At 36.8% G+C, this 5,425-nt stretch overlaps 1 non-coding gene across 1 annotated transcript; it reads left to right on the plus strand.

Annotated features, from left to right (window-relative positions):
* Positions 1-218: 218 nt before the first annotated feature.
* Positions 219-325, plus strand: LOC148544447 (small nucleolar RNA R71). Its single transcript, XR_015901539.1, has one exon. It is a non-coding gene; the product is annotated as a small nucleolar RNA R71 (small nucleolar RNA).
* The last annotated feature ends 5,100 nt before the right edge of the window (positions 326-5,425 follow it).

Consider the following 5,425-nt stretch of genomic DNA (forward strand, 5'->3'; position numbering starts at 1 on the left):
GGCCAGGATTGTATCCATATGGTTTAATTCCAAGACTCCCTTGTTATTACTTCTGTCTGAGGCATAAAAATACTCATTGTCAACCAGTTTCTATAACATCAATGGCTTCTTCAATGATCTTCTTCTTGTTTAAGGGACCTCCAAATGAGTGGTCTACAGTTTTTTTTTATTCGTGACTCAATCCTTCATAAAAGATATGAATTTGCACCCACTCATTAAATATATCGGGGGGGCATTTCCTTGTCAAATCTTTGAATCTCTCCCAGGCTTCATAAAGAGTCTCACCATCCTGCTGTCTGATTGTCTGCACTTCAGTTCTCAGCCTGTTTACCTTTTGTGGAGGGTAGAACCTTGTTAAGAATCTATTCACCACATCTTCCCAGGTTGTCAAGCTTTCCTTGGGGAATGATTCTAGCCATTTTGATGCTTTGTCTCTCAAAGAAAATGGAAACAGTAGCAATCTATAGGTGTCAGGATTGAACACCATTAGATTTAACTGTGTCACATATCCTTTGAAATTTGGTGAGATGCTCATTAGGGTCCTCCTGAGCACTTCCTCCAAAAGAACAGTTGTTTTGGACAAGAGTTATGAGCTGAGGCTTCAATTCAAAATTATTAGCATGGATAGTTGGCTTCTGAATGCTGCTACCACAGTTTCCTGGGTTTGGATTGATGTAGGATCCCAAAACTCTCCTATCTTGTCCAGCAGGGTTGGCTACACCTCTTCTGGCATGATTGTTCACTTCTCCTTCATGATGGTTTTCCATATCATCCTCCATGGTTATATCAAAGTCTTCATCCTCTTCTTCTGCACCAACAGCCCTCTTTCCTCTTGCTTTCCTCTTCAATCTCAGGAAGGTTCTTTCCGGTTCACTATCGAATGAGGTTGAGGTTTCCTTTCTCCTACCTGTCATACAAGGAACAAGTACAAGAAATAGCAAATGCAAAGTTCACTAAACAGAGTATAGTTAGCTTGGTTAGAGCAATTTATCAAATGGTTAGTGGGTTAGTGATGAGAGAACTTTTGCGTGGTCTAGAAAATTTGCGGATAAATCCTCGTTGCAAGTATAGTTTCTAAACCTTCAAAAGTCCTTTCATACAAACGTTTTGGTTGTCACAAGTAACAAACCCCTTTTAAAATTGATAACCGAGTATTTAAACCTCGGGTCATCTTCTCAAGGAATTGCAGGGAGGTATGTTCTTATTATGGGTTATGAGTTTGTAAATTGGGAAAATTTGGAGTTTGGGCAATGGGCACAGGTATATTTTCAAAGCAATAAAAATAAATAAATAACTGAAAAATAAGCTTTTGGCAAGGTATGAGAACCGGAAATCCTGTCCTTGTTATCCTTATCAGATGTGATAAGAATTGAATTTGAATCCCACTTAGTTAAGTCAAGTGGACTAATTAGCTTGATTCTCAAGTCCTAGTCAACTCCTGTGGAGAGACTAGTGTTAGAGCAATCCTAGCTAAAGCAAAATCTGCCAATTTCAACCACTCCTGAGTTTGACAACTCAAGTGTTACCAATTACCTAACCAAAACCAAAAGGAAGAAAATATCTAAATTAAATTAAAAGCAAAGCAATCTTAAATCTGAAATACCTCAAATAATATTAATTAAAAAAATCATAACATGAATGTAGCATAAGCCAAATAGGCAACATAACTAATATAAGCATTAAAGTATCTGAACGTAAGAGATAAATATAAAGTAAAAGAACGTTGAACCTGGGATTGAGAGTCACTCCTAAAACAAAGAGAAATCCTAAATCCTAATCCTAAGAGAGAGGAGAGAACCTCTCTCTCTAAAAACTACATCTACTCCTAAAATTGTGAATATGAGAGCCCTCCTAAGAATGGATGTATTCCTCCACTTTATAGCCTCTAATCTATGTTTTCTGGGCCGCAAACTGGGTCAAAAATAGTCCAGAATTCGCTGGTTTCGAATTTTGCCACGCTGGATTTTCGTCACTGCGATGCGGCCGCATGGATCACGCGGTCGCGTCACCTAGCGTCAGAAGAACTATAGCATATTATATATCAAATCGAAGCCCCAGACGTTAGCTTTCCAACGCAACTAGAACCGTGTCATTTGGACTTATGTAGCTAAAGTTATAGCCGTTTGAGTGCGAAGAGGTCAGGCTGGACAGCTTAGCAATTTCTCCAACTTCTTGCATTCCTTCCACTTTTGCATGCTTTCTTCCCATCCTCCAAGCCATTCCTGCCCTATAATCTCTGAAAGCACTTAACACACATATCAAGGCATCTAATAGTAATAATAGACGATTAATAATAAGAAATTATAAGATCAAAGAAGCATGTTTTCAATCATAGCACAAAATCAGGAAAGAAATATAAAACCATGCAAATATTATGAATAAGTGGGTAAAGAGTTGATGAAATCCACTCAATTGAGCACAAGATAAACCATAAAATAGTGGTTTATCAACCTCCCCACACTTAAACATTAGCATGTCCTCATGCTAAGTTCAAGAGAAACTATAAAGAAATGAAGAGGAATGGTAGAATGCATGAAATGCAACCTATGTATATGAATGCAACTACATGCTAAGATGTTTCTACCTACTTGGTTAAAAATAAATAAGTTCTCAAAGACAAAAATAATTCAAATTCCACTAATTCAAATCATATAAAATAAAGACAAGTAAACTTGTAAAAAGATAGCTCATGAAAGCAGGGAACATAGAATTAAGCATTGAACCCTTACAGGAAGTGTATATGCACTCTAATCTCTTAAGTGTATAGGGTTAATCACTCTACTCTTCTCTAGTCATGCTTTCTAACTTTGTTCTTCATCTTACCAATCAACAAAAATTTAGTGTACTAATGCAAACATCATGAGGTCTTTTCAAAGTTGTAATGGGGCTAAGGTAAAGGTGAGGATATATATGTGGTTAAGTGAGGTATGTATTGAATCTTTAATTAACCTAAACTTTCACCTAACATACTTATACTCTATATAATTCTAATTCATGCCTAGCTACCCATAATTTCCACTTTTGTATGATTCCCATACTCATGTACCAAAATTTTGATATTTCTTTACTTTTATCACATATGCATTGATATTTTCATTAACTTAGCATTGGGGTAATTTTGTCCCCTTATTTACTTATGTATTGAGTAATTTTTTATTTTTCTCTTTTTTCTCTCTCTTTTTTTTTTAATTGTAGAGAAACAAACATAACTTATCAATGTACATGGATTTTCTATTATTTTTCTATTTTGGTTTTTTTTTTTCATGAGTAGGTTCCCAAATTCCCAATATTCGAATAAATTAAATACATTCCCTTATTAACCAAAGTTCTCACAATTTCCCCACACTTAGTTGATGCACAATTTCTATCTTAAGCTAACCAAAGATTCGCTTGGGATTTTTTTTTTTTATTTGTTTTTCTACTTAAGGCTAGTAATGTGGTTATAGAACAAGAGGGGATTAAAAGCTCAAGGGGCTAACAAAGGTGATGTAAAAGGTAGGCTTATTTAGGGTAAGTGAGTTAATAACAAATAATGGCCTCAATCATATACAAGCATATAAATATACTAAATAATGGACATATAGAATGGAACAAAGCAAAGATTGCAGTTATAGAGAAGAAAACACACAGGAACAAAAATTTATGGTTAAATAATGTAACCATGTAAATAAGCTCAAAATCTCACAGGTTGTGTGTTCTTTAGCTCAAAAACCATGTTCCAAATACAACTTCAAACAAGTTTTAACATAAAAAATTTTTTTTCAATTTAAATTAGTGAAATTTTTCAAAAATAGAATCCTAAAAAGAAATTTATTATTTTAACCAAGTAGTAACTAAATGCACAAAATCAAACAAATATGCAATTAAACATGCAAATGCAATAATGAACAAACAAATAAAATAAAACATTGGTGTTGAAAGAGGAAATAACTAACCCATGGAGATCGGTATCAACCTCCTCACACTTAAAGATTGCACCGTCCTCGGTGCATGCTAAGATGTGCAAGTGGATGGGGGTTGTAGTTCCTCAGCTGGGGCTCTTTTTGTTCCTTTCCTTGCTGTTGATTTGGGAATGGCTTTCTCTTTTCCTTTCTTGGTGGCCATCCTGAAAAAGGGAAGAGAAAGTAAATTAAATTCAAAGAGATATATATAGCAAGGAAGAGAACGGAAAAGGTGGTGATGGATGCACATTAAGATATAACTGACATTAACACATGCTCGCGAGTACATGTGAAAAGCCATCAATGGAAAATAGCTAGTGCATATAAGGACAAGTGAATGCAAGGTGTTTATTGACATGCCGGCAAAGGGCATGAGTAGCATAGACCAAGCATTACTTGTAATAAATCACCATGTTTGTATTGACAATTATATTCAATTAATAAAATAGTAAAGGGAGCTTATGAAAAGCAAGCATTGAATAGTATAAAGTAAAATAGAGAAGTGCATAATGCCATATGGGCTTTTTCATAAACACATAGCATGTATGGTAAATAAGCTATTTGAAAGTATTAAATTGAACATGCAAGCAACCCTTTAAAAATATAATTGCCAAATAATTTTGCAATAATCCACAATGACCCAAATAAAATTCCAACACCAGTGAAAATAATGCAATGAATCAAAGTATGCAAATAAATTAAATAAATTAGAATGAGAGTGAAAAAGGATGAGAAGAAGAAAAAAGAAAGTGAGAAAGGAGAGAGAAGGAAAAAAAATTAGGATTTGGAGGAGAGAAAGATAACATATGTGGCAATTTTTGGTTGAGCTGTGCGGCGCATGCGACGCGGCCGCGTGGGGCACGCGTTCGCATGGGTGCGCTTCCTGTATGGTGACGCGATCGCGTCGGTCACGCGGTCGCGTGACCCATGTTATGCGTCTGGCGCGAGTGCAGCCTCGCACCAGCACAACTCTCTATTCAAAATAATTTAATTGCCAAATTGGGGTGACGCGATCGCGTGGTACACGCGATCGCGTGAGTGTGCGTTATAAAATGGGTGACGCGGCCGCGTCAGCGACGCGGTCGCGTGATAAGGATTGTGCTTCCAGCACCACTCTTGCACAACTCTCGCACAATATTTCAGTGTGCACCCTTTTACGTCGAAAACTCAGGGCACGCGGCCGCGTGGGTGACGCGGTCGCGTCAGCAACGCGGTCGCGTGTGGTGATTTGTGCCATTGGCACGCCTCCAGCCCTGCTCCTGCGTAACTCTCTGTTCATATTCTTTTCTTCCCAACGCACTAGTGACGCGGACGCGTCAGCGACGCTGCCGCGTCGCGTGCGAAAATTTTTTTTTTTTTGTAATCTAAAAAATGCAGAATGCAGTGTTAATATGAATGTGATGCAAAACTCCAGGTTCAATATAACAAAATAAAATAAAATTCAAAAACAAATAAAACTAAATAAAAATGAAAAAAGGACGATC

Source organism: Arachis ipaensis, chromosome B9 (assembly GCF_059453495.1).
Source record: "Arachis ipaensis isolate K30076 ecotype BB chromosome B9, ASM5945349v1, whole genome shotgun sequence".
Taxonomy (NCBI): Eukaryota; Viridiplantae; Streptophyta; class Magnoliopsida; order Fabales; family Fabaceae; genus Arachis; species Arachis ipaensis.